We start from the raw sequence: 11,101 nt of genomic DNA, 5'->3' as shown, positions 1-11,101 counted from the left end.
ACTTTTGGGCCACACAGTATATGTGACATATATAATAGAATAATAATATTTTCAATGAGGAGATTGGACTAGAAACAGAGGAATCAGGAAGGTGGCTGTGGAGGAGGTGACATGGGAGCTGCATGGACCTGAAGGAAGCTAGGGATTGTATAAGACAGAGGAGAAGAGAGAGGCTCCTTCATTTCACACATGGGGGACCCCTTATGCATAAGCCCCAGAAATGCGAGATGGACCGTAATGAATGGGGAAGAGGTAGTAGACCTTTTTGACGTGAGTGAAGAGTATGTAAAAGAAAGTTCTATGAAATAAATCAGGAGAGGTATTGTGGAGGGCTGTAAATTCCATGATGACGATTTTGTGTCCTCTCTTAGAGGTAATACATAGAAGATGCTGTACATGGGCTGTTGAGGTACCCAAATTTGCCTCAGAGCCATTATAAAAATTGCTATTTTAGTGACTAATATTGCTGCCAGTAAGTACTTACTGAGAACCAAAAAAAAAAAATATCAAACCCAAGGATGTCTAGTAACGAGGGGGAGATGTGGCGCTGCTCAGTCCAACGCAGAGGAGACACCCATGAAGCCAGCAGGCCACATGCAGGCCACAACACTCCTGAAACCAGTCGAAACCAGATCAAAATATAGTTCCTATCTGATTTTAATGTGTTTATATATTAAAAAAAGAGAAATACACAAATGTGTGGTTCTCTAAGTCAACAAGTCAGTAAGTCAGCCCACAAGGATCCTTATGTAAGGCCTACTGGCCTTCATTATTATTTGAGTTTGATGCTGGTAGTCTAAAGGGGAACAGTGAGTCAGCACTCTTCTGGGGACTCAAACAGCAGAAACCCAAACCAGATTAGAGCCAGTCCAGGGCAGATTATGAAGCTTGAGATGTTATATCTGCCAGAATGGGCTTTTCTGTTTTTTTCTTGGCTTTCGTTGTTTGAGAGGTGATGAGTCAGCTGGTGGTGGTGTACTAAGTGAGAGTATGACCCCGGCAAAGGTTGTTGTCCTCACCTACAATGAAGAGAAGCATAAGCATGCAAGAAACCAAGAAATGATTTTGTGTGAGAGCTGGTGAGTTAGAGAATCTCTCCTAACCAGGACTTTGGTGATCAAAGGGCTTCTTCTTATTAGGGGAGTTCAAGGCCATGAAAATCCCTGGTCAGCAACCAGTAGAAGAGATTGTTTCAAGATAACTTGAAGCTATTGGATAGGTAAGGTCAGAAAATTCATGATAAAGAGGATTTTTTTTTTTTTGAAAGGAGACTATAATTCTTTAAAATTCTTTGGCCTCTTTGAACCTGAGTATTTGTATCTCTTTTGCACACAGATGTGCTGGAGCCAGCTCATACCTGCCAAGGAGATTGTTAAAATTTCAGTGTGATCACTTATATCTTGGAGCAAATGCTACAAATTAGGGCTTGTTTTATTGGCTCATTGATTGTATAGACTTCATAAAATGTTAATAATGCAGATTAAAATTGAAAGTGTATCTTTCATACTTTTTTTTTTAAGGGCTGGTTGTTAAACATTTATGAGCACACCCCTGATTATATCTGACTCAGGGAGATGAAGGAAGGTTCTTTTTAGCAGAAATGTATAATAAGGGCATGGATTTTCATCTGATAGAAGGATAAAATAGATGATATTGTAAAAGTCCCTGTAATTCCATAGAACTGAAAATGTACCAGGTAGCATTCACAATAGCTAGTTGTGTAAAATGATCAACATGAGTGTTAAGAGCAAAGAAGGGACTGTGGACTAGCTGTTAAATAAGAAGGATGTTAAATGACTAGGGAGTAGGAGGAGGGTTAGGCAAAGCAGTTTTCAGGCTAAAAACAAAGTGGCAGTCTAGAGCGCGGAAAGAAAGAAACAGGACAGTGGGCGGCCAATTGTACTCCCTGGTGAATCTGTTCCAAAAGGACAAGATGGGTTGAGTGCATAATAGAATATATGAACCACAGTTTAGAAATCTCTGGGAATACAGAGATGTCTCGTGCCACCCTTGATGGAGCTGAAAATGACTGTGAGCAGAGTGCAGGCCCCATCTCATATTATCAAAGGACAGGGAACCACTTATCCCAGCTCCACCCTGAGTGCTGTCATGCTGGTGTGACAGGAAAAGGCAATGAAGCACAGATGAGTGACTACTTCAGTTAGGATAAGCACTCCACTTTGTTAAGTTCTATCTTCAAATCTGCTGGAGGCCACAGGTATTGCTGGAAACAAATCTTTCATATCAAACTTCACCCTGAGCTCCTTAAGGGGATTGGTACCTAACTAGCTGGTGATGGACCCAGCTCAAAATGAGGCCCAAGGATACATACACCAAGGAGGCCAAAGACAGAAACAAAGGTCTCATGTATACCAGAATATTTGGAGCAATGCTTTCTTTTTTTTTTTTTAAATGGAAGCAGAAAAGTGGAAACAAAGTGAATGCCTATGAATTGGGGAACAGATGAACAAATTATGATCTATGAATGTGAGCAGCTCGGGGTGCAGTAGGTAGAGCCCTGGGCCTGGAGTCAGGAAGACCTGAGTTCACATCTGGTCTGAGACACTTACTAATTATGTGACCTTGAGGAAGTCACTTAACCTCTGTTTGCCTCAGTTTCCTCATCTGTAAATTGGGGATAATAATAGCACCTACTTCCCAGGGTTGTTGTGAGGATCAAATGAGATAATAATTATAAAGTGCTTAGAACAGTACCTGGCACGTAGTAGGTGCTCTGTAAATGTTAGCTGTTAGTATTATGTATTAGTAGGCTCTTGTGCTATAAAAAATGGCTATGAACAATTCAGAGCAACATGGGAGAACAGTATAAAGTGATGCAGAGTAAAGTAAACAGACCCAGAATTATATAGATAGCAGGGCTTAGCATGGTATCTGGCACACAGTAGTTAGTGCCTAATAAGTGCTTGTTGGCTCCTTCACAAGAACTACAATCATATAAATGAAAATAACCCTAAAAGGCCACCAGGCTTATATTGTGTAACCCATAGCTCAGCATGCCAAGCACCAGGTGTACATGGATCTGGTGAAGTTTGGGGAGTAGTTCTAAGCTATGATCAGTCCTGGGGGTGCCCCCCTATAACTCCTTATTGTGACCCCACCCCAGAGCTGCCTCCACATAAACATTTGGAATGGAGATGTCTCTAAATTTGCACATCTCACGTTTCTTCTGAGCTATTGCAATTCTGCTTTGCTCATTGAGCCCGGCACCTTTGATGTGGGCACACCATGCTGGACAGTCCTGTGCCAGCATCTCCCATGTCTCAAAATTGATTTCAAAGTTCTGCAGAGAGACCTGAAGAGTGATCTTATGTAGCTTCTTCTGACCTCCATGTGAGCGCTTGCTTCTCCAAGAGAACTATATAGCAGTTAGGTTTTACCATATACCCTGAGGCCTTGGACTTCCTCCTTTAGGGAAATGTTCCTGAAGGTGCTAGACAGGCCACACCTTGTGCATTGAATCTGCAGAATCTGAATGATAATGGCGTAAGACAAAATTCTTCTTCTTTTTTTTTTTTTGCTTCCCATATTGTCACTTTAATTCCTTGCCACACTTTCACCCTTCCAGCCCTAAGGGCCACATTTAAGATCTTCTTCTTCCTAAGAGGCTGGTACTGCCAGGGAGCTCCCTTTCCCCTCTGCATGGGGCGTGTACCTAGAACTGGTAATCTGTGTACCTGTTGAATGTTCCTTGTTCCCTATTGCTCCCTCCAGAGTCTCTGTCTACCACCATGACTCAGTAACATCTCCTCTGAGATGGTGGAGATCTGACACTGAGATTCATTGGCTTAGGAGATTCAAAACATCTTGGGTCCCTTGTGGAACAAGGGAACAAGGAGCAGCCCCACACGGCATTCTGGTATTTCTAGGGCGGAGCTCCCCTGAACTGGTTGCATCCTGCTCCTGGCTACCGCATCCCTCCTTTGCCATTCAAGTGATGCTCTAGTTTAATTCTTTAGACACTGACTCTTAGCCATACAACATCATCGAAAAATTGTTGTTGTTAAGAATGGGCTTTTGTTTCAAGGAGAAACTTGGTATCTTTAAAAGCATTGTGTGGTTTCTCCAAGGCAGCCCACCTCATTTTTCGATTCAATTCTGGGTCCAACTCATTGTTTATTTACAGGTCAAGGCTCTTCTCCAACCAGGTGTCTACTATACCTGTATCAAGATTATATATCTCAAAAGACATAACAGTGGTTCCATGATCTTACTATTAATATCAAGACCCTGAATGGGTGATCCAGTGGTAGAATTCTCACCTGCCACATGGGAGGTCTGGGTTCTGCCCTGTACCTATGTGCTGGGGCAGCTGGGTGATACAATGGATAAAGTGCTGGACTTGGAGTCAGGAAGACTCATCTTCCGGAGTTCAAATCCGGCCTCAGACATTTACTAGCTGTGTGACCCTGGGCAAGTCACTTCACCCTGTTGGCCTCAGTTTCCTCATCTATAAAATGAGCTGGAGAAGGAAATGGCAAACCACTCAGTACCTCTTTCTGGAAAACCCCAGATAGGGCCACAGAGAGTCAGACATGACTGAAAAACGACTGAACAACAAGACAAAACAAGGACATGAATGCTCACTGAAGATATCATGACTGACAAAGAGGAGATCCAATATTGATTCTAAGTCAAAGATAAGGATTCCTAATAAATGGGAGGGAAGGGGGGAGAGGAATCTTCCAGATGTTCCTCTTTGTGGATGACATTGTGTTAAATACATAAACCTCTAGTGTGTTGCAGAACCTCCAAAATAAATTCTGTAATCCTTCAAGAGCCTGGCCTTGTACACGGTAGGCACTTAATAAATACTTATTGAATCAGATGTTTCTTCTATGCAGACCTCTCTTCTAGGCATGGAGAGAGATGAAAAGCTTAGATAAGACATAATCCCTGCCCTTGGGAAGTTTAGAATTGATTAAAATAGGGAAATTCTAGTTGTAGTCTGTTACTCTAGTGTATTAAGCTGACATTTATATTATGTTTTAAGGTCTGCAAAGAGCTTTAAGGTTTCATACAGAGCTGGCTTGAGAGTCAGGAAAGCCTGGGTTCCAATGCCGTGTCTGACACATGTGGGCTGTGTGACGAAGGATAAATCACTTACGGGATAAGGCATTGAAAAGTAGAGATCCACACATGAGAAAACCTATGTTACCAAAGCATCTGGCACCTCTGGAGTGTATGGCCCTAATGTACTGTGGCACAGTGAATTGAGAACTAGGCCTGGAGTCAAGAAGACCTGAGTTCAAATCTGCCCTCAAATACTTACTAGTTGTGTGACCCTGAGCAAATCACTTAACTTCTGTCTCCTTCAGTTTCCTTAAATGGGGATAATAGCCCCTTCTTTCTCCTAAGGATCGAATGAGATATTTGTAAAAGCACTCAGCACAGTGCCTAGCACACAGTAGGCCTTTTATAAATACTTCTTCCTTCCTTCACCCCTTTCCATGGTCTCTGCATGCGGCTTCTGTGGTGCCCCACTTTAGCTCCCTGGGCCCACTCTCTGCCAGGCATGCTGTGAGATACTATGTGAGTTGTTCCAGTGAAAGAAGCTGTTGCCGCTTAGAGGGGAGGTAAAATATTCTACTGTCTCCTCCTCCTCTTATTCTGGAACTGAGGTACACAGAACAAATTCATCTTAAGAGTTGAGATGTTCTTCCATAGTTGGCTTTCTTCTTAACCGGGGGTGGGGAACCTGTAGCCTTGAGGTCACTTGTGGCCCTCTGGGTCCTCAAATGTGATCTTTTGACTGAATCTAAACTTCACAGAACAAATCCTTTAGGATTTGTTCTGTGAAGTTTAGATTCAGTCAGAGGGCCACACTTGAGGACCCAGAGGGCCACGGTTCCCCACCCCTGTTCTTAACTAAGAGAGAAAATGACCTGCTCACCTCTTACTCATGTCTTAAGGTCATCAGGTGTGCATCTGACTCTTCAGCCGGCCAATGGCTAGCCACCCTGTTATTCTATCAGGTTGATTGAGAAACATATTCACATTTCCTGAAGGAGACAAAACCGTACACTTTCTTTTCACTGACTCCCTCCCCCTAAAATATGAAAGGGATGAACCTTTGTAAAGGGTAAATGGGCCACTCCCATTTTTTTTACCATTTGTAAGTTGTGAATAGTTCATTCAGGGTGTGAGGCACTCAAGGTTTCGTGCCCTTTACAAGCTGTAAATGCAACCACTCCAATCTGAAAGGGGAATCATCTGAACACCCCCTCTCTCTCCATTACCTGCCCCTTATAGCCTGTAATTTTATCAAATGGGTTGGGGGGATCCAAATGAATCCCTGACCAGCAACCTTTCCCCACACATATATTTACATACTTGATCTCCTTGGGTCTGTACCAGAGAATATGATGCTAAAAGACATCCCAGTTTTGCATCCTTTTACTACTACCGCCAGTGATCATTAAACTGCTATGATTAATGGTAGGGCATGGACAATAATCACACAGGTTGAGATGGTATGGATGGGGTAGGTTTTGATTAGTATTGTGAGAAAGAGGAGACATGAATGGTTCCTTTCATGGTTCCTTTCAAAATATCCCCATAAATCAGAGTGATCAGTTAAAACTATTTTCACTTAGGTCAATAGCAATCCATTAATCAATACTTATTGAGTACCTACTATATACCAGGCACCGTAGTGGCTGAGCATACAAAGACAAAAACAGAACAGTCCGTATCATTGAGGAACGTGTTGAGGGTAGACAACACTGTGTGCATCTAAGCATGTAGATGTGTGTATATACACATATACACACGTATACATATGTATGATATATACAAAGTAAGTAAAGCCTCATCTCTAAACTCATCTATAGCTTTTCCAATCTCCCACCCCTTTCCCAAATAGTAGACCCTCTAAAAACCAATGTGGCATCATCCTGAGTGTCATTTTATTTTCATATTCTCAATGAAAACTTTGTTTTGAGTACCTGAGATTGACAAAGGTAGGGTGCTAGCAAATTCAAAAAGGAGAATCCATATAGGAAACTCAGCCATGAATAACTCTGTGACAGATGGGAAAGCAAACAACGATGAGCTAAATATGACTTCAGGGGAGCTGGGGGAAAAATGCAGGTCAACAACCAGGACGGTATGAGGAAGGTGGACAGATCAGAGGAGAACTGTGATTGGCCTTGGTTCTTGTCATTCATTTCCATTTGTAAGTTGTGTGTCCCAGAGACAACAATAGGTATACTACTGCTCAAGTGCATGGCATTCCTTCAGTAATCCAGAGTATCAAAGGAAGAAAGGACATAGGTGAGATTGTGGCGGGGGAGGGGTAGGAAGGGACAGCTAGACATACGATTTCTGGGTAGGGAATTCCAGTAGAAACTCCCACCACTGATTCAGATCCGTAACTCCTCGGTAAATTATGTCTTATAAAGTTCCCTGGGACACTGAGAAGTTACTGACTTTCTCATGGTTACATATTAGTGTGTGTCAGAGACAAGACTTTAATCTTGGGCTTCCTATCTTTAAAGCCAGACTTTGATCTACTTTGCCAGACTGTCTAGCACACACATACAGTAGGTGCTTAATAAATACTTATTAATTAATGGATTGTCTGTTCAGCACAATTCAAGTTAAACTCAGAGTAAAGTTTGGATTGGGAATTGTAGTAACATAGAATCACAGAATTTGGCAGTTAGAAGAGACTGTTAGCCATCTTGTCCAACCCAGACAGAAAGAATGGCCCCTGTAACATACACAACAAGGAAGGGGTCACCCAACCTCTGCTTGAAACCCTTCTCGGCCTTGCCTGAAGTGTGAAAATCATTTTTTTTTAAGGTTCACACACTCAGGAAAGTAGGACTATAAAGTCATGAGACTTGTTTTCCTGCATATCTCATGATTCCCTCCCATTGCTTTGCAGTCACACTTTGCACGCGCATGTGCTTTATAGCTTTCCAAAAGACCAGTCTCTTCCTTGTCTGATGCCATTAGTCAGGGGCCAATTTCAGGTTAAAATCTAGCTCGAAAATATTAAGACTATCCTTTCTTAACTCTAATCTAAACTCTTATTCCTCTTACCAATGCTTGCCTAAAACCATCTACATACTTAACTTAAAGTTAACTGATCTCTGTTCACTGATCCTATTATTTTTCCTAACACTGGCCTTTACCCTGTCTCTAAAGAAATAAAATAAAATAAAATAAAAAACACTATCCCTTTCACTGGACCTATTCTCACCCAAAATCTATCTGCATTCTGCCGCCTGACTTCTGTTGCTCTCAATAAAAACTTGATCTCACAATATCTTTCCCCCTATGCAGTTCTTTCATTTTTAAGCTTTTTTCCTTTATCCCATAACCATTTCACTCACTAGGAAATTAACAGAGGATTGATCACCACCTCTTTATTCGTTCTCAATATCTAGACTTAGGGATTTCCTGCAGACCACAGATCCATTCTAAGCTAAAAACCTTCTGGTTCTCATTAGTCTCTGGTTTGCTCTCTGTGGTACATATCTGGAACAGCTTTATCTTCCCCTATTCCATACTGGGAAGATGGCATTAGGTATTCAATCCAATTTAGCAATCCACAGCATGTCATAGTCCATAGGGCACTGGGCTTAGAGTCATTAAGACTTGCATTCAAATCCTTCTTTAGACACTTAACTGGTTTTGTAACTCTGGGCAAATCCTTAATCGCTTCTCTATGCCTCAGTTTCCTCATCTGTAAAATGAGGGGATTGGTTTTGGTGATCTCTAGGGTCCTTATCTATATTCCTGTATGTTAGTAAATGTCTACTATGTGTCAAGTACTATGGGAGGGGCTGGGGATACAATAACAGAAAAGAAACAATCTCTTCTCCCAGATTGTTACTTTCTTTCTGCTCTTCACTTTAAATTAAAGTTTCTTGACTTTCCTATTTTACTACTGAAGTTCTTAGGCAGGGTGTCTACTCTACATCTATACCTATTGAGGTGTAGATGAGACTCATAGATCTTTATGACCTCTTTCAGTATTAAAATCTTCTACTGGCTCACGCAGGGCACTCAGCAGTCATGTGTCTCCTTTGGTTAAAGGTGATATGTTAAATGTGGGTCTAGACCCACATAAGTGTGCACTACTCGGTTAAAGCATAATTTAATGAGGCCAGGATTATAGGTTCAAACCCTTTGTGGGCCACTTAATTTCAAACAGGGAACTGGAATCCTTAGCCACAAACTACACTCCTAACCCCAGCCAGCTAATCTTATTATGTGTGTCCTAGTTAGCCACAAAAGAGCCTGAAAGTACGGGGTCTGGTTGGTGCCACATTTTTATAAGCACTTATATTTGGTTTATTATAATAAGAACAACTTACTGTAATAAATTAATTTTTGGGTTTCATAAGATTTCCCTTTATACCTAAAAACCTTTTAATATCATCCCTTATGATCTAAACTCCTCTGACACCCCCAATAGAATATAAGCCTGTTGGGGATAGGGACTGTCTTATTTTGTTGAATGTCTGGCTTATAGTTGGGACTTAATAAATGCTTGTGAATTGATTGATAATAATAGTTGATTTACATAGAACTGCAGGATTCATGAATCACTTTGCCTATACTATCTTAATGTATCCTCAAAAATAGGGAACTATAAGTATTATTATCCCAATCTTTACAAATACAGAAGCTGAGGCTCAGAGAGTTAAGTAACTTGTCCATGGTTACACAACTAGTAAGTGTTACAAGCAATATTTGAACCAAGATTTCCCTTGAGATCAGAATGATTTCCTTCATACCATGCAATGATCCATCAATAACAAAACTTCAAAATTTGTAGAAACCCAGAGAGAGTAAATGACTTGGTCAAAGTCATACAGCTAATCAGTGGCAGGGAGAGGATTCAGCCCAGGCCTTTTGACAAAGTATCGCTCTTTCCACTCAAAATCAACAATAGGTCCTTTGTCATCTTTGGAGAGAACACCCCAGAGTCAGAACTTGAGCAGATAGTATTGAAGAAGATGCTCCCAATCCTTCACTGGTGTGCCTAGAATCCTGAGGGGGAAATGGAGCCTTACTTGGTCTAGGAGACTTCTTGTTAGTAAGCATGTGGATTGGGAGAAGAAGCCAGCCCAAAGCTTTGTATTTTTATTACATATTTATTTGTATTTATTCTCTCTTTAGAGGCACAGCTGTGACAGAATGGATAGTGAGTTGGCCTTCTGGACAAAAGAAGCTGAGTTTAAGTCAGTCCCACCTTGAACAGATGCTTTTTATGTGACCTCTGGTCAGTCACTAAACCTCAGGGCTCTAGATAACTCTTTATGCTCCGAATGATAGAAAAGGTGCTGACCTGCGTGGCTAAAAAGTTTCTTCATCTGGGAGTTCCCTGTTGAAATGAAATCACTGGTCCCATTCCTATCACTAGTTTTTGTTCGTGTGTTTTTGCTCTGTATATAATTATATAGGTATTTGTTGTTTCCCATAATAGATGAAAGCTTCTTGAGAGCAGGATTTTTTTTTTTTGTATTTGTATTTATATCCGCACTGCTTAGCAGATGTTTACTAAATGGTTAATGTTCATTTTTTTATTCTTATTTCACCTGTGTAAAATCATTTTTATTGTTTGAAGGTAGGTGACAGTTTTCCTTAAGGCCTCTCTCTGTTGAAATGCATACATCTATTAAATACACTATAATTCTTCCTCTAAATTCTAGGTGATTATTTATGGTTTATAGGGTAATACATGATGCACAGTTATAGCAAACATGTTATACTGGCCATTCCACAGCCAAGAAAATTAATATCTTTTTCTTTCTTTTTTTTTAAAAGGGTTATCTTAAAGCAAGCATGGGTTGCACTTTGAGATGGATGGGGGAGAAGTTGTGTTTTCAGATAACCATCGTTAAAATGTTTTTTAGTTTCAAAGTGAAATGAATTTTAAATAAAAATACAATGCATTTTTTCTTTCACTGTGACATATATTCTCCCAATTTATTTCAATACAGCTGTTTGTAAGTTAGATTTTTCCTTGCCTTGCGTTGCCTTGCTTTGCCTTTCCTTTCCTTTCCTCTCCTCTCCTCTCCTTTCCTTTTCCCTTTCCTTTTCCCTTTCCTTTTCCCTTTCCTTT

At 40.8% G+C, this 11,101-nt stretch overlaps 1 long non-coding RNA gene across 1 annotated transcript in view; it reads right to left on the bottom strand.

Annotated features, from left to right (window-relative positions):
• Positions 1-521: 521 nt before the first annotated feature.
• LOC114050295 overlaps positions 522-11,101 on the bottom strand; it is a 27,466-nt gene continuing 16,886 nt past the window's right edge. Inside the window, exon 3 of the long non-coding RNA XR_003569980.1 lies at positions 522-1,019. This is a non-coding gene — a long non-coding RNA (uncharacterized LOC114050295). The remainder of the gene's footprint in view (positions 1,020-11,101) is intronic.

The sequence above is a fragment of the Vombatus ursinus genome, unplaced genomic scaffold (assembly GCF_900497805.2).
Source record: "Vombatus ursinus unplaced genomic scaffold, bare-nosed wombat genome assembly UNPS02014799.1, whole genome shotgun sequence".
Classification (NCBI taxonomy): domain Eukaryota; kingdom Metazoa; phylum Chordata; class Mammalia; order Diprotodontia; family Vombatidae; genus Vombatus; species Vombatus ursinus.
Note: the sequence above shows the minus strand (reverse complement) of the source record. Positions and strands in the feature narration are given on the sequence as shown.